The sequence below is a fragment of the Narcine bancroftii genome, chromosome 2 (assembly GCF_036971445.1).
Source record: "Narcine bancroftii isolate sNarBan1 chromosome 2, sNarBan1.hap1, whole genome shotgun sequence".
NCBI lineage: Eukaryota > Metazoa > Chordata > Chondrichthyes > Torpediniformes > Narcinidae > Narcine > Narcine bancroftii.
This window is the reverse complement of record NC_091470.1, coordinates 354591840-354616602: the sequence shown is the minus strand read 5'-3', so window position 1 is coordinate 354616602 and position 24763 is coordinate 354591840. Positions and strand designations below refer to the sequence as shown.

Sequence of the window (24763 nt, the reverse complement as noted above, 5' to 3'; positions counted from 1 at the left end):
GTGTGTGTGTGTGTGTGTGTGTGTGTGTGTGTGTGTGTGTGTGTGTGTGTGTGTGTGTGTGTGTGTGTGTTGGGTGGGGGCGGGGGAAACAGAACACATGCCAAACTACCATGTGGTCATGGGAGAGTACCCACACACCTCACACACAGCATGAGGTTCAGACCAAGTCTGCATCCCTGTAACTGAGAGATACCAAAGGGGACTGTGGAGGCTTTATCACCAAGTATATTCAAGAAAGATATTGGTAGACTTTTACATACTTAGCACAGAATATTAGTTCTGATGGAGATGATCAGCTGAGATAATATTGAAAGTAAATGAAATTTTAAAAAAAAGATCTTCTGCAATACCATTGAGAAGGGATGCTCCCATCTGACTGGCTGGAATTTAATACTTTCAACTAGAGTACATGACTACTTGTATTTTTTTTGTAATGCTCTTATCAACTCTGAGGGTAGGCTTGCAAACTGTCAGATTTTTCACCACTTGCTCCAGAATTTTCACTGCTCGGGGTGAAGGGGTAGGGGGATGGAGAGTTGGTGGCTGATTTTAATTGAGGGCTGGGAAGTAAAAGCTCAGAGTGGCACCGACAAGCCGAAAATTAAATGGAACAGTGACAGATGAGAGGGCACTTCAACCAGCGCGGAGAAAAGCAAAAGGTTGATAAGACTGATTATAATGAGAAAGAAGACAGAATGACACATAATTCAAGTGATGTCTGGCAAGTAGTTCACAGGTAGCTGTCAGGAAATGTTGTTCGCTTATCTATCTCTTCAGAAAATATTTTTTTGGTGTTGTCTATAAAAGTTTTTGGATGGCGATTGTCGAGGAATTGTTAGGTCTGCTTTGTTCATGAATGAGTGAGACAAACACCAGACTGAGTCGAAATCAGGGTTCTTTGTTCTTTATTACCGGATTGTAACACTTGCGACTAACAATGTTAGTCGGAGAATGCATTCTGCCGTTATCAGCAAAATGGTGATTTTTTATACCCTTGGATACGTGCTTAGAACATCATCATATCATTACTTGTCCAATGACTAAAACTGTTGCTATCCTTTCCCTGCTAGCTTCCTGCCTCTCAATCCATCAATGTCTCTCTTATCTTGTAAGTACAAGGATGCATTCACATCTTGTTACAGCCCTGCACAGGGTAACTCCTTACACATTCCCATCTCATGATGTTTTACCTAACAGGAGTACAAGGACACCTCCCCTTCTTGTTACAGCCCTGTACAGGGTAACTCCTTACACATTCCCATCTCATGATGTTTTACCTTACAATTGTCGAGGAATGTTGAGAGTGATGAATCAAGATAAAGGCAAAATAAATAATGTCTCCATTGTGTTCTTGAATACTGAGAACAGAAATGAATTATTTTGAAGAGATGATGGCAGTGCCAGATGTGCATGGATGTTAATTAAGTGGACGCCAATAAAGTCAGTTACCAGATATATGCTTAGATAAAAATGAGCTGTCCAGGAAATTGGTTGAAGGGCAGTAACGGACATTAGGGTAAATGGACATTTATTCAAATAGGTATTTTACATTTCGTTGTGCTCCCTGGGAGTTGCAGGTAACACACCAGTGCTGCTGCTTCATTGCTTCAGTTGACCGGGTTCGATCCTGCACTTCAGTACTATCCCCTGCTCTCCTTTGACCATGGGGCTTCCCCCCTCACCACCCCCCCCCCCACGCTTTCCGAAAACACATGGTCATCGGACGGGTAATGGACTGCTGCAAATTATCCCTGGTGAAGATGGAGAACCAGGATTTGAATGGGTAACAAGTGGGCAAATAGATTGGATGGAATTGCTCTGAGACCTGGCAGAGACTCGATGGGCCAAATGGCCTCCCTCTGCACTGAGAGGAAATAGAAATCTAAAATCAAAGCATGGGCTGCAACTACTCATACATTCAAAATAAACTACTTGAAAATTGGTGTATTTAATTTTATTTCATCATAAGCTACGATGTAAGAACTCGAATCTATGTTCATGACTCATTTAGCCTTCCTTGACATTTATTTGTCAATAAATAATTGAAATTAAAAGAAATAACTTTCTTCTCCAATATTACTGAGAAAGCAAGACATACTGTGCAAGAGTATACTACAAACCACATTTGTCTACAAATGAACTGTACTAGAAATTCTAGGTAAATCTGGCTCATTGTTTGTTCAAGCAAATACACAGAAATGCTGGAGTAACTTGGAAGGTCTCTCAGCATCCTGGGAGGTAAAAGAATATAACCAATGTTTCAGGCCTAAGTCCTTCTCTTGTGCTTCAGTTCAATGGAGGATGGTTCAAATATTAGTAATCCATTCTATTCCTGCTGTTTAAAGTGTCTGAGAGAACTGGGTCTCACATACCTCGCCCACGCTGACAGATGTAATGTGTTGAAGCTTCCTTCCCCAACTCTTGACCATCAGCGTACTTTGCACAACACAGCCAATAATACTTCCTTCTCAAGCCATCCTTTTTGGTGTGATATCAAAGATGAGTAATTTTAATGCTGAATTTGACATGGGAGGATGAGAGCAGAGGAAAAGGCTATTTAAATCATTGTCCCTCTGCTGGGACTTTGTAAATGCTTTCTAATTAGTCCCACACCCTTGCCCATTACCCAGAACCAGTCTCGTGACCTAGACACACTCCCAGAAAAAATTATCGCAAGTTACTTAACTTAGCATCTGTTCAACTGACAGTGTAAGGAGACAAATGTGCTATTAGTCAGGGCTCAATTTAAACTCTTTTTCCAGAAGAGGAAAGACATGAACACTCAGTCTTTCAAGTAATTAATATTGTGTATTTCTGCAGTAAATAAAGAACCACTGAATAACAAGGTTTAGAGAAGCACCAAGGGCTGGAAGATTTCACTGATAACAAGTCTTTGATGGATTACTTTCCTGCTTTGGTGGGCTGAAGATTCTGATAAAGAACTATATTACTTTATTGTCAGATGCTGACCAATATAATTCATATATTATCTTGAGCTCAAGCCCAAAACATTGGTTATGTACCTCTATCTTTGCTCTATAAAGTACACTGCTGAGTTTCTCCAACAGTTTTTTTCTTCAACCACGGTGTCTACAGACTTTCATGATTTACTTCTGTCTGCTGCAAAATCCCTTTGAGGGATACCTTCTGTGATGGAATATTTGGGAATGTTTTGGGGAGATAAATTGGTAAAATTAGAATAGGTTGCATACATAGACACACTTTAAAACAGATCTTATTTGAAATACTGAAGAATTGATATTCAGCGACTTTACAGAAACTATGGAGAATGCTATGCACATTTCACAAGTAGGTGTTAATTGAAATGATGTCATGAAATGAAAAGACCATTGACTTGGATGAGTCAGGTCATCTGTTTTGGAAGGTTAACTCCTATTGTTTGCTAGAGAGAGAGAGAGAGAGAGAGAGAGAGAGAGAGAGAGAGAGAGAGAGAGAGAGAGAGAGAGAGAGAGAGAGAGAGAGAGAGAGAGAGAGAGAAACGAGAGAACAACACATCTCTCTGCAAACCTACGGGAACCTTCCTGAGCGGTAAACATTTGCCTTTCGTGCACCAAAGAGTGAACTTTATACATGTTAAATTCTGTGTGCGGTATAAGAGTTGCCTGCAACCAGTAAACATGAAAGAATGAGAAGTGAGATTGAATTGTGAACCAAATAACTTTTTTTAAATTTACACACACGTTACATATACGTGCACTTAGAATTAGAAGGGGATTAAGTTGGGCGCAGGTTTGACACATGTCGGAGTAGCCTCAACAAGAATTTAAATGACATTTTGCAAATAGCCAATGTCACAGCCATCTTGCACTGGAGGTGGAGGGACTGAGTTTAAAGTGGTGAATTGGGTGTCAATCAAATGGACTGCTCTGTTGTGGAGCAGTATATAAGTTATAGCACGATCATTAACCTCATGTGGTCACAAAGCATGCAGTCAAAGGCTTTAATGTCATGAAACATCCAGCATATAACTAAATGCTTCTGGACTGGATCCAAGGCTGGAATGGATTGAGGAGACCAGGACTCACAGCCTTTATTGGGAAACTACAGGGAGGAGTTACCAGGTCAGAAGAAGGCCAGCCTGATCAGTTCAGTGAAGTCCCCTCCTGCATTACCGCATTCCACCACACAAATGTGTTGGAGAAACTCAGCAGGCCACGCAGCATCCATAGGAAGTAAAGAGTAACCAATGTTGTAGGCTTGTGTGTTTTGTCTGGAATGGCAACACGTTCCTGATGAAGGCCCCTATTCTGAAATATTGGTTTCTCTTCCTACGGATGCTGCAAGACCTGCTGAGTTTCTCCAGCAGGTTTACGTGTGGACACTCTACTTTCTTTTGTTTAAACTCTGCTCTGTCCTGGATGATGTCAAACTCCTTGAGGGTTGTTGGAGTTGCTGCTCATTCAGACAAACAGGCAGTACTTCATAGCACCTCTGGTATGTGCCTTGTAGATGTTAGAAAGACGACAGAACAGGAAAACGCTATTTGAGCCATTCTTCCTGCGCGGGGACTTGGCTGCCTAATTAGTCCTGCTGTGTCCTGAAGCCCTGCAATTTTGTCCTGTGTTTTAAAATGCTGATCTCCTTTTGAAAGCAATTATTTGAATTACATCTACAACTCATTGGCTCTGCATTCCAATTCAGAGCAACTTGCTGTCTCATCCTTAATTCTTCATCTCAGAATCATTACTCAGAACTCGAACATCATTCAAATGGAGAAAGACTCACGACTACAGTAGTTGTGGGGGAAGGGTGTTTGAAAGGAAAGATGGATATGAGAAAGTATTTTTTTTTAAAAGAAAGAAGCTTCCTGTTTCTTGCCTGGGATTCTTTGCTTTTAACTCTAGACAATTGCATTTGGGAGGTCAAACTAAGTTACAGAACTCGAGACAGAATCCACATCTCCTTTTCTGAGACAAAAGCGGAGAGATTTCAAGTATAATTGGGGGGGAGCGGGAGGGGGATGAGGGAAGGAGCCAAGATAGGGTACTGGACTGAAGACGATTGGAGAGGTGGAAGGACAGGTAGGGGAGAGAACATGGTTGGGGCGGGGGGGGGGGGGGGGGTGGTGGAATAAGCTTGAGAGAAAGGTAAAGATGGCAGCAGATAAAGGACAGATTGAAATAGATGGGGTTGGAGATTATCCAAAATTGGGAAATCAGAACTTATTGCCATGAACAAGTCACAAAATTCAGTGTTTTTCAATGTTTCATATTCAGTATTTAAGGCTATTGAAGTGGAATATAGTAAGTTGTTCCTTAAGTTTACATTTGGTCTCACCCTGCCAATGGATATATTAATTGGAAGTCTGCATACACTGGATGAAGTAAAAACCCAATGCTAGAGAAACTCAGCAGGTCAAACTGTATACTTTATAGAGCAAAGATAATGTTACCTAACCAATGTTTTGGGCTTGAGCCCTTCATCAAGGTATTTGAGAGCAGCAAGGATTACAGGGAGCAGTGATAAAGAATCCCGTAGAACTTCCTTCGGAGACTAAAGGAGAACTTCTTCAGGGAAATGTTACAAGTCCAAAGGACCTCAAAACCTAGCAGCAATAGCTATTCACCATGACAAGTAGTTACTTAAACAAAAATTGTTTTTAATTATCTTTTAACATGAAAACAGGATCAAACTTTATCTTATCTCTATTAACTTAACTAACCTAACTTAACCCCCTTCTAATTCTAAGTGCACGTGTATGTCATGCATATGTAAGTTCAGAAAAGTTCTTTGATTCACAGCCCAATCTCACTTCTCATTCCTCCAAGTTTACTGGTTGCAGGCAATTCTTATACTTTGCACAGAATTTAACATTTATAAAGTTCGCCAGGCTTTAGTACTTGAAAGTTAAATGGTTACTGCTCAGAAAGGTTCTTGTCAGTTTTCAGAGAGAGGTTTTTTTTTCCTGTACACCCACAACTGATTCCTTGTAACCAGCCACTTCAGTATCTTGCTGAAGAAATCTCCCCCTCAGAGATCTCCAGATTATGACCTCTTTTTTTTCAGGTCACCACAGAGTTCTCTTATTTCAAGTGAAACATTAGGCAGCCAGACCTCTCCTCTTGCATGAACCACAAGGGCTTTGACCAGGCTGAACTAAGCACTCACAACCTGTCTTGCAAATGGGGTTTTCCACAAGCTGCCAGCTTGTCCTGTTCCAGTTACTGCTGCTAACTGTAAAACTGCAGAACTGATCTCTCTCTCTCCCAGAGAAAAACCCTGTTTGACCCGCTCTGCTTGCAAAACCACATGACTCTATTAGAACAGCAAGTTCCACTCCAGACCGTCTGTGACTCCGACAAGTTCTTTCATCTGTTGCCTTTTTGTAAACAACAATCCATTAGTGAAGCCTCTTGGGCACTCTCCAAAGCTTTTGCAAAGGCCCCAAGGAGTCGCCATGTCTAACATGAGCAGAGCTTCAGTATTTTAAATCTGTTTTAAAATGTTTGTATGTGATCAACACTAAAAACCTGCCCCAATTTATCTCCCAAAAACATATCGATATAAAAAATAAACACAACATAATCTGTCACAATAAAAACATAGGGCACCTACAGACTCTTCTCCAAACTGCACAGATTTGAACATATATAATTGGTTCCCCCAGCAAAATTGGGCTTAAGTTCTGGAATTTCTTGCCCAATCACTGTACCGGGTCCAAGATAAGTGGCCCTCCCACTACCTTCTCAAGTGTAATAAATAGCCTTGCTATCAATGTCCACATCCCATGAATGCAAATGATAAAATATTTGATAAAATATCAAGTTAGTGTTTAAAAAATTAGAAAGGCAACTGAAGAGTTAAACAGAGAGTTAATTTGTAGGAGGGAGTAATTGAGATAAGTTCCTGAGAAAACAAGTTGGGGACAGAGCTGGAGTTGGATGAACTGTGGATCTTAAGGGAGCAGAGGCAGTAATAGACAGGAGTTTCAGCAAGGCATGGCCCCTGCTCAAGGAGGACACACAAATTTGTGAAGCGTTCCATTATTTTTTTTAAAAAGACAAGGATACTGTTGGGGTGGCAGGGGGGGGAGAAACGACCTACCAAGGACAAGTCAAAGTGGTCAAGTCTCCTGCACAGAGGCTGGCCCCTTGGCTCAGAAGGGAAGGGGGAGAAGAGAAGAGAAATGGTGATTGGGTATTCATTGGTTAGACAAGTGGATAGGAGGTTCTGTGAACAAGATCGAGGCTCCCAGATGGTATGTTCTCTCCAAGGTGCCAGGGTCAGGGACATCTCTGATCAAGTTCATAGCATTCTGGAGGGGAGGGCGAGCAGCCAGATGTCATGGCCCATGTGGGGACCATTGACATAGATAGGAGAAGGGATGAGGTCCTGAAGAGGGAACATAGGGAGTCAGGAAGGAAGTTAAAAAGCAGGACCTCAGGGGTGGTAATCTCAGGATTGTTGTCTGTGCCATGTGCCAGAGAGGGTAGGAATATAAAGTTGTGGCAAATGAATGCATGGCTAAAGAGTTGGTGCCATGGGCAGGGGTTCAGATTTGTGGATCATTGGGATGTCTTCTGTACAAAAAGGATGGGCTGCATCTGAACTGGAGGGGTCCAATATCCTGGCTGGAAGGTTTGCTAAAGTTGTTGGGGAGGGATTAAACTAGTTTGATCGGGGAGTAGGAACCAGAATGTGAGGACAGAGAATAGGGTAGAAGATTTTGCTCAGTGTTCTGATTTGGTGAGGAAGGACAGGTAGGAGACAAAACATAAATATAGCCAGTTAGAGGGGAAGAAGCCCTGGATGAATCAGAGAATTTGCAACCTACTGAGGGTGAGAACAAGGGCATTTAAGGCCAGAAATCGAGATCTTTACAGGAAGTCAAGGAACAACCTGAGGAAGGTCATCTCTGAAGAAATGACAATTGTGGAAGAGGCTAGAGACAGAGATAGATATATGCCAGCTAAGGGAGGGAGTACAGGCCATTACATCCTACAAAGCGAAGACGAACACTATAGATGGCTGTGATGCTCCACTATCCGATGAGCTGAACACCTTCTACATCTGCTTTGAGAAGAATAACCAATACAGTGCCTACTAGAATCCCTGAAAAGGCTGAGGACCCTGTGATATCTGTCTCTGAGGACAATGTCAGAACATCATTCAAGAGGGTGAAGCCTCGCAAGGCATCAGGCCTTGACGCCATATCTAGCAGGGTACTGAAAATTTACACCAATCAAGTAACTGGAGTTTTCACAGACATTTTCAACCTCTCATTGTGGCAGTCAGGGGTTCCCACCTGCTTCAAAAGGAATCAATCATCCTGGAACCCAAGAAGAGTAGTGTGACCTGCCTCAACGATTAACGCCCAGTAACACTAATTTCCACTGTGATGAAATGCTTTGAGAGGCTGGTCTTGTCCACAATTAACATGCACCTATGTAACGATATGGACCCACTGCATTTCACCTATCGTCACAATCGCTCTACAGCAGATGCAATATCGCTGGCTCTCCACTCAGCTCTGGATCTCCTCGAAAGCAGCAATTCATATATACAGCTACTCTTCATCGACTAAAGCTTGGCCTTCAATACCATTATTCGCTCAGTGCTAGATGAGAAGCTACAAACATTAGGCCTCTGTACCCCCCTCTGCAACTGGATCCTTGATTTTCTCATTGGAAGACCAGAGTCAGTATGAATTGGAAATAACATCTCCTCCTCATGTGAAGAACAGAAAGATAATGAGAACGAAGGTGGGGTTGCTAAAAGATAATGGAGGCATCATGTGTCTGGAGGCAGAGGAGGTTGGGGAGGTCCTAAATGAACACTTTATGTCAGAATTCACAAGAGAAAAGGACCTTGATCACCGTGAGATCTAAATTGAACAAGCCTGTGTGCTGGACAATGTGGAGATTAAGGGAATAGAAGTGTTGCATCTCCTTAAAAGCATCAAGATCGGTAAGTCCCCAGAGCCTGACGTGATATACCCCAGGCTGCTGTGGGAAGTGAGAGAAGAGATAGCTTCTGGGACAGTAGCTAGGATCTTTGAATCCTCTTTGGCCTCAGAGGAGGTGCTGAAGGATTGGAGAATGGCAAATGTAGTCCCCTTGTTAAAAAAAGGTAATAGGGAGAATCTTGGAAATTATAGACGAGTGAGTTTGACGTCAGTGGTGTGCAAACTTATGGAGAGGATTTTTAAGGATAAGATCCATGAGCATTTGGAGAAGTCCAGTCTACTCAAGGATAGTCAGCATGGTTTTGCGAAGGGAAGGTCGTGCCTCACGAGCTTAATTGAGTTTTTTTTTAATGAGGTAACAGAAGAAATTGATGAGGGTAGGGTGGTAGATATGGTCTACCTGGATTTTAGTAAAGCATTTGACAAGGTCCCCCTTGACAGAAAGTCGAGTCACAGGAACAGTGGAAAATTAGCTGTATGGATAAAAATATTGGCATGTAGGAAGAAAGCAGAGGGTAGTAGTGGGAGGAAAGTATTCTGCATGGAGGTCGGTGACTAGTGGAGTTCCACAAGGATCTGCTCTGGGACCCCTGCTCTTTGTGATTTTTATAAATATCCTGGATTAAGAGGCAAATAGATGGGTCAGTAAGTTTGAGGATGACATGAAGGTTGGAAGAGTTGTGGATGGAGCTGAAGGTGACAAAATGATAAAGACCGGATGTAGAGTTAGGCAGAAAAGTGGCAGTTTGAATTCTATCTGGATAAGTGTGAGGTGATTCATTTTGAAAGGACAAACCAGAAGGGTGAGTAGAAGGTTAATAGTCAGTTACTTAAGAGCGTGAATAAACATAGGGACCTTGGGGTACAAATCCATACATCCCTCAAGGTTGCCGCACAGGTTGAGAGGATAGTTAAGAAGGCCTATGGGATACTGGGATTCATTAATAGGGGGACTGAATTCAAGAGCAGAGATGTCATGTTACAACCCTACACATCTTTTGTGAGACCACACTTAGAGTATTGTGCTCAGTTTTGGTTTTGGTCACCTCATTATAGGAAGGATGTGGAAGCTATGGAGAGGGTGCAGAGGAGATTTACCAGGATGTTACCCGGATTGGGCAACAAGTCAGAAGCAAGGTTAGACCTTTCACTTTGGAGCATCGAAGGATGAGAGGAGACTTGATAAAGATCTACAAGATTATGAGAGGCATAGACAGCCGGCACCTATTTCCCAGGGAAGGATCAGCAAACACAAGAGGACATATGTACAAAGTTAAGGGAGGAAAGTTTAGGGAGGCATCAGGAGTAAAACATTTCTTGCATAGAGAGTTATGAGTGCCTGGAATGCCTTGCCAGAGATGGTGGTGGAAGCTGAAACATTGGGGGCACTTAAGAGACTCTTAGACAGACAGGAAAATAGCAGGTTATAAGACAGGGAGAGTTTAGTACTTTTTTGGGGGGAAGAGATATATTAGAGGCAGCACAACATTGAGGGCCAAAAGGCCTGTACTGCGCTGTATTGTTCTATCTATGGTGTTTCTTGTGTTTCCGCGCTGAACCTCACTTTTTTTCTAAGCTTCACTTGTTTTCTCTTTCTACTGCTCCCAATCCCAATATCACAATTATAGAGCGCTAAACAAGGTGGAAACAGGCCTTTCAGCCCAACCCGTCGATGCCGACCATTGCCCACCTCATCTGGTCCCATTTGTTTGTGCATGGCCACATCCCTCCAACTTTTTCATATCTATGTACCAGTCCAAATGTGTGATAATTTTAACCCCCCCCCCCAACACTTCCTCTGGCAGCTCATTCCATATCCATGTCACCTACAGTGCAGAAAAAAAACATTGCCCCTCATTTCCCTTTTAAATATTATCCTCTTCACCATAAACCAATGTCCTCTAGTTTTAAGACTCCCCTATTCTGGGGAAAGATTGTGAATATTCACCTTGTACATGCCCCTCATGTCTTCCTCCCCCCTCCCTTTTATTCAAATGCCTGCCCATTTTTGATGATTCCTGCCGAAGGGCCGAGGCCCAAATTATGGTCAAACTTTACTTCCGATGGATATTGTGTAACCTGCTGAGTTCCTCAAACATGTTGGTGTTTTTGCAGGCTTTCTTTGGTGAACTGCACAAGGATGTGATCAGCACTTCTTTATGTGCCTACATCCTCAGCTTTCCCGCTCTATCACTTTTCTTCACTGCTCACTCATCAATGTATTATTTAGTTAATGACAACAATTTCAAAGCCATGTTAAACCAGGCCCTGCTGAAGATTCTGTAACTTATTCCTCATTGACGTTCCTTCCTGGCCACTTGCACGCAGGGTGTTGAATAAAATTGCACTTCACAAGCAGACAATCAGATCATCTGATTCCATGGTGCCGTTTCCTACCCAGCTCTCACTCATCATTGCCTGGTTACCTTCAGGCTGAACATCTGTGCATCAACTTTCCATTTCACACACCATCCAAATGATCCCTTCAGTATTTAGTCCTGAACATCCAGTGTCCCAGTCCCACCTTTTTGTAAACTGATGTACATATCCTTTTGAATTGGAAAGGTTGCATGAAACAGTCAATAATAGAACAGACTTTGACATTTTGGTCCAAATCCAAGACTGACTTCATTCCTTGCCTCGTAACAAGCCACGATGCACCATATTTTTGCAATCTCTAGGTAAATCACGATTCAAAGTTCCTTTATTGTCACGTACACAAAGACACAAAAAGATTGCTTTCCTTTGTTTGCCCTGTAAAAGCACACAGAGACGGACATCATAGGTCACTCATGAGGTCTCAGTCATGAAGTCATAATGTTAAACAGAACATAAGCGGGCCCCTCAGCCCAATACATCCATGCCTAAGCTGGACCCATTTGCCTGTCCATTACCCTTTAAATGTGTCCTATCCATGTACCTGTCTAAATGCCTTTTAAATATTGTAATTGTACTTGGCTCTACCAATTCCTCTGGCAGCTCATTCCGTATACACACCATCCCACCTCTCTCAGTGTGAAAAGTTGCTCTTCCAGTTCCCTATAAATTTTTACCTTAAATATCAATCCTGTAGTTTTGGACTTCCTTTCCTTGGGCCTTATTTGTGCCTTTATCTGTTCTTCAATCATTGCACATCTGTGCCTCAATTTATACAAATCCCTTTTCTCCTACTTGGGGAGCACAGTTAGCGTTGGGATGGCACAGTTAGCATAAATGGGTGGCAGGTTTAGCAAGGATGGGGATCAAATCCATCCTGTCTGTAAGGAGTTTGTACATTCTTCCCAGGTCAATGTGGGTTTCCTCTGGGTTTCCCCCCATCCTTCAAAGCATACCAAGGGCTATGGGCGTAATTAGATGACATGGGCTCGTGGGTTGAAAGGTCTTGTTACCATGCTGTATGTATATCTACTTTTTTAAATGATCATGCCTTCAATCAGGCTCTAAACTCTGGTTCCGACTCCCACTCACCTCCCCACCTCCCATGTCGTACTATGCAAGTGAATCGGTGCGGCGATAGAGACCTGTTGTTTATTGATGTCAAGCGCAGCATATCATTTATCACTCTGCTTGTACATCATGTATTATACTTAAACTAGTTAGCATGTACATTTGAGACTAATAATGATTATTCAGTGACTGGAGTTCACAATCATTAACATTTGTGGTATAAAATATCTAGTCTTGTGAAGTAGGATCAAAGCTGATTAAATCAGTGCTTGGCGCACACGCTGTCAGTATGAATATGGTTGAACATTGGAGGTACAATTGTTAATCAAAATGATTCTCGACATTTTAAAAACCATCTTTTCTGAGGTGGCTTAATTAATTCATTACCATGACAGAGTGGTTATTTAAGCAAAGTTTATTCAATTAGTTTTTAGATCAACATCCCTTGACAAGGTACAATATCACAAGGGTAATTTATTTCCTTCCACACATCACCCGTGCTTCCCTTATTAACTCTCCTTGTTTACAAATACTTTCTCAAATTGGGCTAGAGAGTAACAGGGCTTGGCTAAGATGTTCCACTACTGGAAACATCTTCTCCAAGTCCATTAGATCCCAGTGAACGAGGATGCTGGGGCCGAGTGCAACACAAAAGTGCTGGAGAAACTCCTCACTTCCACAGGATCAATGATTTGGATCTGAGGCCTTCGCCGGGAATGAACCTCAACAAAACTTCCCCTCATAATTGTGAGCTCGAACCTCCCAGCACTTTGCCTGCACCCTTTTAGCCTCAGCAAGTCACATGGTCATATGGAACCTCCTTCAGTGCCTGCTTCAACCACTGTCTAAGGCAGATATCCAGATATTTACCACTGCCTGGGTGAAAAGAGTTCTCCTCAAATCCCTTTTTATCCCTTATCCTTGATCTATATCCTCTTGGTTTGTCTACCTTTGATATGGGGAGTGTCTTTCAGTCAACCTCATCTATAAACTCCTCTGGTGCAGGGGGAAACTTGTGTAACCCCTCCATTCTCTCTTCTCAACTGAAACACTCCATCCAAGGCAACATCCTGATGAATCTCCTCTGCACACCTCACCAATGCTTTCACAGTCTTCTCCTATTTTGGCACCCAGAACTTCACCCAGTACTCCAGTTGAGGCCTAACCAAAGTTTTAAAAAGCTACAGTATAATCATTTTCAGTCGGTGTCCCGATTAACGGCCAGTATCCCTGAAGATTTCTTAACCACGTAACCAGCTTGTGTTTCGCGGATCTTTGAATATGCACATTAAGATCCCTCTGATCATCAGTGCTCCCTGACTTTATCATTCATGGTGTATCTCCTAGATTAGTTAATTCTCCCAAAGTACATCACCTCGCATTTATTTGGATTGAATTGAATCTGTCAGTGATCACGGTAATTCACCATCACATCAATTAGGCACTTTTATGCTTCAGCTCCTGGGTAGCCCTCCTGGTGTTGCAGCCTAAAAGGTGAGATTATTGGGGCAAAGGTGCTTCCGGCACCTTATAAGCTGCACAGAGATAGACCCATTAAATCGCTAACCCGGCAATTTAAGGGGGATCCCGCCCCTGCGATGACACGTTGAATGGCGCGCCACACACTTACCAGAAGCGACAAATCAAAGTCCGAATGGGAATGATCTTCAGATGTTGTACTGCAGTACACCAGTCAACTGTTGTGACCACCGCTGTCAGGTGAATGCTGCAGTCGTTGGAGGAGCAGCAGGATGCAAGCACTGCGCAATGCAGTAGATGCAGCCTAGTGACGCATGCACACAAGTGCTGATGTCACTGGAACAAAGGGGTCAGCCATTTTTGTTTTCAAGTCACCGGTGAATGCGACCTGATTAAGTTTAACTGGGTTCCCTGACTTCCTCTGAGGATTTGGACCACCTCAAGCTGCCGTGAGTGGGACAGTGACCAGACAAATTGCCCTGTTAACCCCATTTTACACGGCAGCTTCAAAGAGCCTAATATCACTCTGCAACCTCAGCCTATCCTCCACAACTCCACCAATTTTTGTGTCATCTGTAAACTTACTGGTCATAATCCCACATCAGAATCATTCTCGTACATTGCAAATTCAATGGTCCCAACACCAATCCCTGAGGAACACCACAGCAGCAGGCATCTAATCAGTAAAATAACCCCCTGACCGGAAAAATCACCTCTATTCCCTCCACAGATGCTGCCTGGTTTGTTGAAATAAAAATAAAAATTGCTGGAAATACTCAGACGTCCATCACCTGTACCATTTTGCATTTGCCAACTAATTTACTTCTTTTAATCGTGCACTTTTGTGTGATTATGAATCGCCTTATTTTTTATAATAAATAACATGTAAAGATGACTTGTTCTGGCAGAGAATCTCAACCGTAACTATATTTCAACTTTAATCGGCTGTGAAAGCCATTAAGTAAAATACACTGTACAGATGTAAATAAAAGATAGGGCAGCGACGTGGCTGTTGCAGATCTGGGAGAGTGGAGAGCAAAGCCACAGGTCTAACTGCCTGGCCCTAATGCTGCCTGCTCCATAAAGGCTTTAAACAGCTTGTTGAAGGAGCCAATTGCGTTTGAAAGAAAAATCCTTCAACCGCAGGGTCTGTGCTCGGCAACGTCCTCGAGGGGTTTCAAATTCTTGGGGAGCAGCGGACTGAATGTGGGTACAGCCTGGACGAGTTGTGCCACCCGGTCTCTCCACAGCTGTGAATGGTTGCAGCCTGTACTTAGCCCTTAAAGAGATAGTCACACTAACTCAAACTGGAGCTAGTGATATTTTTAAAATTTGCTTTAAAACATTTTTTTAAACTTTTAATAAAAATTAAAATTAAATTTTAAAAAATCAGCTTAAAATTTTTAAAAATTAACCATTACATTAGAAATTAAATTTAAAAATTAATTAAAATTTAAAAATTAGGAGATCCTGCTGGCCATGGATGGAGTGACAGCTTTTTAAAGCTGCTCCAGTTTTCTGTATGGTTTCCAACTTTTTCAATTCCTTATTCTTAAACTTCACTGCTTATTGAACGTAAGGGATTAACGACAGTAGTGTAATTTTTGTTACTATGGATACAAGGAGCGCTGAAGGAACTGTGATAGAAGAAGATCCCCCCTGCATCTTTGAATAGGATTAAGGAACGGTTTCAACAACACAGAAGAGAATCCACTGATGAATTAGGAAGGAATTCAAAAAGCAAAATTTATAAAAATTAAAGATTTTTAAAAATGAAATTATATTTTTTAAAATGACAGTGAAAAAAATTAGAAAATTTCAGATGAAAGAGCAGCTCTGCCTCGATCTTGTGAAACACTCTCAAGATCTTGTCTCACTCGTTCTTTCTTCCAAAAGCAGACAAGATGGGTCAATTTCCCTCAATCTCATCTCATAAGAATCAACCCAATAAGCGTTGAACCGCTACCACTGCTGCAGTACTACATTTGAATGTAAAATTACTTTTGATCAGTGGTTGAAGCCACTTCCTGACATTACTATGTGAAGCTGTTAAAGCTCTCCTGTGGGGTGTGGTTGAGTGGATTCTCCGCTGATTTCCCCACCTCACTGTAGGCTGCGCGAGGCTTGATGGTGAAGTGCCATTGACTGTTGGACTGCACAGAGCTGCAAAAAAAAAATCACTCATTCCCACCCCAAATACACTCTCACCCCTCTTTCCAGTCACTAAATATCAAGCTCACAAGAACCTAGAAACCCAAACCGTAGTATTTATTGCTCATTATACAAACATGCAGCACGGTAACAGGCCTTTTCAACCCACGACCCTGTGCCACCCAATTACGCCCAATTAACCTACAACTTTTCTGTACATTTTGAAGGTGGGAAGAAACCTGAAGAAAACTTACACTGACATGCAGAGAATGTACAAACTCAGACAGCACTGGATTCAAACAGCGTCACACTAACAACCATCAACCATCTAAAGTCACTGGAGGAGCATTTGAATGAAACAAGTTTAGCATGTCTTTTGTTGTTCTAACAGAATTCATTATAATCTTTATTGACTGGGTAATGATTTTTTTTTACTGTGACTTGATTCCCCAACAGAATCATTATTCCGATAAATGTGTTATGTTTATATATAATGATATGTATTTTAACTGTAATTAAAGTTATTCAACTGTGTTTACATTTTATTATCAATGTCATTTAATTAACTGCTCACTCATTTTGCAGTAATTCATTGATTTGCTAGGATTAGCTCATCAAATTCAGGTTTTGCAGCTAGATTAACAGACCCAAAATATTTTGCTCACTGTTTAATATTTTTCCCCCCCGATTTGCATTCATTATCTATTTAATTAATGAAATCTGATTTTAAAAGCTGTTTCATGGCAGCACTTTCCAAAATGTATTTATCCCCGACAGACATGGATCCACAGGGGTACAATTATTGTGAATGGAAATCAAAATTGCTTTCAACGGCTGGCAGACTCGCGTTATCCCGTGCTGATGTTCACGAAGGAAATTAAAGTCCAAACAAGAGTAACAGAACGCCAAGTGGTGACACCAGGGCTTTCCTTGGTGTTAATATGTCTGCCAACCTTTTCTTTGCCTCAAAGGCTTGCTCTCTCAGTACGCAAGAAACAGGTTCTTCACTCCAATGTCCACACCAACCGAGTTGTCTACCTCAGCCTGGGTGGCACAACACTATTACAGTCCATCAACCTGGGTCTGAATCCATCACTGTCTGTCAGGAGCTTGTACATTCTCCCCCATCTGCGTGGGTTTCCTCCAGGTGAATCAGTTTCTTCTCACCCTCCAAAACATAAGTGAGGGGGGTTGGTGGGTTTGGGTGTATTTTGGCAGCACGGGCTCGTGGGCCGAATGGGCCTGTTACCACGATGTAATGTATATCTAATGTTTGGACCCATTTACTTGAGTTTGGCCCATATCCCTTCAAATCTTTCCTATCCAATTGATCTGCCTCTCCCATTATCTCTGGAAGCTCGTTCCATGCCCCCACCCCCTTCTGAAAGAAGAAGGCAAGTACATTTTAAAAATTTTGCCTCTCACTGTTTACCTTATCTATGCTCCTCATGAGTCTTTAAACCTCCATGAGGTATTCCCCCCCCTACCTTAGCCTCAAGGGAGAAAATACCCAATTTATTCACCAATCCCAATAACATTTTCTTGAATCTTTTCTGCACTCTTTCTAGCTTAAATATTTCAGTTGTGGGCTCAATCCCCACTCGAGGCACGTAAATGGAAATTCTATGTTGACAAGCGATTGCAGTATTGAAGGAGTGCAGTACTGTTTGGAGTACCATCTTTCAATCTTGTAAATGAATGTTAAGGCTAAATAACCTTTTTGCTCTCTTAGATTGGACGTTTTTATTTTTTTTTGAACTGTAACTGGCCCATGAGCCCCTGCCGCCCAAATACCCCAATGAACCTACAATCCCGTACATTTTGAAGAGTGGGAGTAAAGCAGGAAACCCACGAAGACATGAGAACATACAAACTCCTCATAGAGAGCATGGGATTCAGAATCTTGTTGCTGGCACTGTGATGGTGTCACACTGTAATAGCATAACCCCTATACTAACCATGCCACCCTCAAAGGTGCATTATTTTAAAGAACAAGTGAGTTCCCTCTTATATTCTGGCTATTAATTGTTCAAGTTTATTATCATTTGACTGCACATATACAACCAGACAAAAGAGCATTTCTACAGACCATGCTGCACACACATACACAACACATTGTTATCATGTACAGTACAACTCCGATTATCCAAAATCGGATTATCCAAAATGCTCAATTTATCTGAAATTTTTTTGGACCAAGAAGTGACATCTATCTGACTCCGAAATTTTTTTTTGGATAATTGAACATTTCAGAAAAATCTGAAATTTTTCAGATAAATGAGGATCTCTGATTTTTCTGAAATGTTCAATTGTCCAAAAATTATCCAAAAAAAATGACATCATTTCACCTCCGAAAAATTTCGGATAAATGAGGGTATCCGAAACAATCAGAAATCCTCAGTTATCCCGGAGCCAAACTGATGTCACAGGCTGAAAAATCTTTTGGAATTTTGGAAAAACCAGAGTAGAATTTCACGTGTTTGGTGTTGGATTTATCTTATTTTGTTCAGGTTGTATTTTGGTGAGAATTAAACATTATTTCATGCTTTAAAAACCTTCCCTTGTTGTTATTTAAATACTGTAATAAGTTATTTGCTGTTGTTAATGGGCTATTTTTTTTTAAATGACCAGTTCTCCAAAATATCATTTATCCAAAAAATTTTTGAATAATTTACTCATTTTCATGTGTGAGAGACCCAATGTTACAGGATCAATTTCACAGCCTTTTGCAACATAGAGAAACAGATGCAAGTTAAAACAGAGTACAACTAATGCTGAAAATACTCAGCATGTCAAGCAAGATTTGTTGGACAAAGAATGAATATTTTGGGTCAATGACCTTTCCGTAGAACTGAGAGAAGTTGGAAATAAAACAAGGTTTAAGTGGCTAGGGGATGGGAGGGGCAAGGGAAAACAAAGTGACTGGCTACGATAGATCAGGAGAGATCGAGCTCCAGCTCCGATCCACACCACCACAAAATCAAGGGAAAACAGAAACCAAAGTGAAAGAGGTAAGGAGAAATCTTGGCATTGAGAACAGTTGTTCTGCCACGTGCGCATTATTGAAATGAAATGGCCGGGAATCAGACTGATGGGCAGCAACAATGATGCAGTTGGTAGGGTCACTGCCTCACGATGCCAGAGATCTGGGTTCAATCCTGACCTTGGGTGTTTTCTGTGCAGAGTTTGCTTATTCTCGCGGTGACAACATGGATTTTCTCAAGATCTTCTGGTTTCTTTCCACATCTCAAAATATGCAGGTTGGTTGGTTAATTGGCCACTGTAAATTGCCCCTGTACCAGTAGAATCTGGGAGGAATTGATAAGAATGTTGAAAACATGACCTGGGGACGACTGCAAGATTAAGCATTTTGGAACATTCTGAAAAGAGACCTTCAGAAATACACGTAAAAGGAACTATACAAAAGCAAGGTCTTTTCTTCTCCAAAGGATTATAACTAAATTTAAACATCATCGAGCCAGTCCAATAGGTTGCCCAGGCAACACACAAAGTACTGGAAGAATTCAGCAGGTCAAGCAGGCATCCACAGAAAGCAACTACCATCTTTAATATTGTTCGATACCAAGAACTGTTATCAACCTGATTACATCTGGCATGACCACCCACCAATTGAGTTGCAACATACATTGTTAGACTTTGCTGTGTGCTAATAGACTGCTTTATTCCCATGGAAATAAAGCATAAAATTGCAAAGCAACAGTAGAAGATAAGCAAATGGATAACACAATGGCCCCTGGATTTCAATGAATGCATATGTGGGTCTGATATTCACAAAATTCTCATATTCACAAAAAAAATTATCTGTATACAGGTACTCCCCAATTTGCAACCAATGCAACTTGCATCCATCCACACATATGACCAATTTTTTTTTAATATAAGAAAAAATTTAAAACTTATGTTGTAATTGACAAACAATAACAGATACCAGTGCATGCAGGAGCCAAAATGTGTGTACTTACCTTGTTAATCGGCATCCCATCTCAATTCCTGTGCATATGTGCCAACCGATCTCCAACACGCAAATCCACCACCCATTCGCCAACCAAAGACTTGAGCATGCGCATGGAAATCAAGATGGCTACGCCCAGCCTACGGACCCCAGAATGCCGACTTAAAAGGTAAGTACGCACATTTTGGCTCTTATATACCATGTACCCCTGTTAAAATTTATCAAATACAACATTTGATTATAAAGTTTGTTTTAAGACTTCAGTACACCATGGGCACGAGCAAAATTCCAACTTGCATCCATTTTGAGATTCAACCAATCCTTCGGTCTCAACTACGATCGTAAGTCAGGGAGTATCTGTCTATGAAAACTTGTTCTGCATCTTTATTGTCTGAACGACCAAAGGAACTGCTCACACTAACCATCCGAGACTCTCATATTCATGAAACAATATTTATTTGTATGTATAAATGAGTACTTATCCTGCATATGTATTATCTGTATGTATGTGTGTTAAGTCAGGCTTGTGTCTGCATGTTTTGCACTGAGGACTGGAAATCGCTGTTTCGTCAGGTGGTATTTGCACGATCAGATGACAAAAAACTTGACTTACTCAGACGTAAAAAGGATAAGATGTTGAAAAGTCATATGCAATGAACTTTTTTGATCTATAATCCGATAATCCATGTCATGGATACAGAAAATAATCAGACACACCAATAGATTACTGATACAGTACACAAGAGGTTAGAAATGATGTGGCAGCCATACAGATCCATGGTTACTCAGTTCCAGATCTGAAGTTGTATCTGGTCCTGGGGAAAGAATTAATTGGTTGTGGAAGTAGAGGGATGAATTGCAAAGGAGATATTGCACCCAATAAGGTGTCATTCCCTTGAATTTAGAAGAGTAAGTAAGACCGGTTGAATTTTTTAAGTATTAAGTGGAGCTAATAGGTGATGGAGATTATTTCTGCTGATCTCAGACTGTGGGACACAACTGAAAAATCAGAACCAGGCTTTCCACAAATTAATTTAGAGGGTGCGCTTCTGGATCTTTCTTCCTCCCAAAAATTGTATTCTATAGCCTCTTTCACACTTGCAAGTGATCCCAGGAATGAACGGCCAATCGGCCTTTAAAGTGCCAAGTGTGAAAGCAAAATCAGATCAACGCCAGCGTCAGATGACATTATCTCACACCAGGGATTGACGGCCTTGACTCCTAGTACAATCCCTAGGGTCTGCAGACACCAGTGTTGCAATCAGGCAAGTGTGAAATGGGTAATTGCATTGTGGGATTGAAATAACCCAAGTTTTTGATTGTGCAGAAGAAAGAACAGATTAAAATGAAGGTATAAACATTGCCATGGGAAAGTTACAGCAGGAGAGAGAGAAAGTAAAAAGCAATAATTAGCAATATCGGACAATTTTTAAACAGCGTGGGGAAAATTGGTAGTGCTATAGTACGCAGTTTATAAAGACTGTGGGAAACAGTAATGGTGGACCTGACTTCCCAGAATGGCGTGTGGCAGAGAAACCCCTCCGTGAATGCGTACAGCCCTTTCTCTGCCACATGGCATTCTGGGAGGGCAGGTCCACCATCGCTTTTTCCCCATGGCATTTATAAATTGTGCACAGTAGTGCTACCAACTTTCCTTTGCTATACAAGTTGTGTGCTATAGCGCTACCAACTTTCCCACCCTGTTTAAAAATTGTCCGCTATTGCTATTTATTGCTCGCACTTTCCCACATTCCCTCATAAATGTTTATTAGGCCATTACAACAACAACAGGGGCTCAAGGGCTCATACTGTGCTATACATAAAGCTTAATTATGTTCAAATATAAGATCATAATATATTGATCAGGATTTAGGGCAGGTCCTCCATCACTCAATGCAACATGACATCACCAGTAGAAGGTAGAACAGTCCTAACCTGGGGATGGCTCCTTGCAAGTGTAAAAACATACAGTGTCTTAGTTAGGAGTGGTCAAGTGTGAAAAGCCAAAACCCCATTCCTATTCCAGGCCAATTTAGTGGGACTCAAGTGTGAAATATGGCACTTGTTCATTTTAAATCTAAACTTGAAGGATTAAAGTTTGCTCCAGGTGCTGGAAAAGGGGGCATTATGCCAAAGTTTGCCAACCTAAACGGCCTGCAAGATCCAGTAGCGCCACGTGTAGCCATTCGCAATTTACGCCATCTTCCCTGCACTCCAGCGACACCATGTGCAAATCATGTAAGATGCCATTTTAGACTGCACGCCAAATACCATCTTCCCAAGTATACAACACCACGGCGGGGGTCGAGGTTGGCTACCTTGGGGCCGATAGTGGCCATTTTTGGAATATCCAACAGTCTTGGACACTGAATCCACCACACTAAATCAGGAGTGAAATCACCAGGCCCACGATGGACATCTAGGTAAACAGGCACGCTATAAAATGTTTATTCAATAGTGGGAGTCCAGAGTTTTATCCACTCCCAATACCACAAAAAGTCTATCCCTTAAGGTATGCCACGCCAAATGCAGGATATCTCTCGCATCCAAGTCCTACTGCACGGCCATCATGCGTAGTGATTCTGACTGTTGGAGGCATAGTGTACAAACACTTCAGACTGCTCATCATGCCTTGGTTCTGTGCCCCTTTTTTTTTTACAGGGGCTGGACTTCCAGTGCCAACTGCAAAAGTTCACCTTGCAATTTGATGGGCCTTCCCCCACCCCCATCCCCCTTGGCGTCTGTGACGAACAGTTCTCGGACGGTCCCCCATAGGTGACGTTTGGCCTCTCGACCCTCAAATTCGACCACCCCACCATTGTTTGCCAGTCTCACTGCCGTTTGCAAGCCGATAGCCACCAGAAGTAGATGGCAATGTACTGCTGACAGGAAGTTCATCAAGTCAGAGGTCCAGCTGTTATTGGGCGAGGGCACATCAAGGCCAACAATAGTCCTTGGAGGGCACGGGTTTTCATGGTCAAGAATGGGAAAAGTCTACAGCCAGACCATCAACCAGCAGCTCTATACTTACCCCCTTCCCTACACATCCGAGGTGATCAACCAGATTGCACAGTATCGGTGTTTTCCATGATCAACCTGGTCAGCGTATCACCAGCTCCCAAACTGTCCAGAGAACTGCCAGTATACAGCATTTGAGGCAGACGACCATCTCTTTCACTTCCTCTGGGTCCCTTTCAGCTTTATAAACAGGGTTTCCATTTTCTAATCTACAGGCCACTTTCCCCTTCCTCTATAATGTTACCATTTGTGGCCACGATCTGCAGGACCATGATGCTAATCTCAACAAGTTCCTTCATGCAACAAAATACATAAACCTGACTTATAACAAGGACAAATGTGTCTTCTGGGCAGCACGATTGGCCATCCTTGGCTGTGTGGTTGACAACGACATCATTGGCCCGACCCTGACCGCATGCGTCCGTTGACGGAGCCGCCCCTTCTGCGTAACCTACAAGAATTAAAGAGATGCCTCGGGTTCTTCTCTTATGACGCTCTTCTCCAACTATGCGGACAAGATTCAGCCACTTGTCAAAGCCACAACATTTCTGCTGACAAAAGAAGTCCAAAAGGCATTTCAATGGGTCAAAGATGACATCTCCAAGGCAACCATGCATGCAATAGATGAGTCAACACCATTCGAAGTAGAGAGCAATGCGTCTGACTTGGCCCTGGCAGCCACTCTCAACTAGGTGGGCTGGTCCGTCACCTTTTTCTCTCATACCCTACAAGTTCCTGAGATTTGCCACTCCTCCATCAAGAAGGCCCAGACCATCATGGAAGCTGTATGGCTCTGGAGGCACTACCTCGCTGGGAAACAGCTTACTCTTCTCACAAATCTGCAAGTGGTCGCATTCATGTTTAATAATAAACAAAGGGGAAAATCAAAAATGATAAAATTCTCAGGTGGAGAATTGAATTGTCTACTTACAACAATGATATCCTCTACAGACCTGGCAAACTTAACGAGCCCTCGGATATCCTATCCCACGCAACCTGTGCCAGTCTTCAAATGGGCAAACTACAGACTCTTCATAATAACTTCTGTCATAGTGGAGTTACCAGGTTTTTCCATTTTGTTAAATCTTAGAATCTACCTTATTCGATTGAGGAGGTTCAGACAATGACTAGAAACGGTCAGGTCTGCGCTGAATGCAAACTGCAGTTCTACCGGTTAGACAAGGTGCATTTTATCAAGGCAATGCATCTTTTTGAGTACCTCAGCATTCACTTCAAGGATCTCCACCCCTCCTTCAACCAAAATGTCTTTTCCTTACTGTTATCAATGAATATTCCTGTTTCCCCTTCACCATCCCAAGCCCGGACATTACCAAGGCTCTCCATAGTATCTTCGCTCTCTTAGGGTAACCCGGCTTCATCGTCCACAGAGAGCAGGGTACGCCACTCATGAACGATGAGCGGCAGCGGTACCTGCTGGTCAGGAGCATTGCCGCGAGCAGGACCAGCAGCTACCATCCCAGGGGTAATGGGCAAGTAGAAAGGGAAAATACCACAGTCTGGAAGACCATCCTCCTGGCTCTGAGGTCATGGGGTCTCCACACCTCCCATTGGCAAGAAGTCCTCCCAGATGCAATTCACTCCATTCAGTCACATTTATGAACGGCCACTAACAGGACGCTCATGAACGGATGTTTGCCTTCCCTCAGAAGTCTGCTTCAGGGACTATGCTGCCTGCCTGGCTTACCTCACCGGGACCCGTCCTGCTCCACAAGCATGTCAGGCAATCTAGAACTGACCCACTAGTTGAG

At 42.3% G+C, this 24763-nt stretch overlaps 1 protein-coding gene across 9 annotated transcripts in view; it reads right to left on the bottom strand.

Moving 5' to 3' along the window:
- Nucleotides 1-24763, bottom strand: part of LOC138755773 (receptor-type tyrosine-protein phosphatase mu-like) — a 1095616-nt gene that overhangs the window by 917312 nt on the left and 153541 nt on the right. The gene's annotated exons all lie outside the window — the stretch shown is intronic.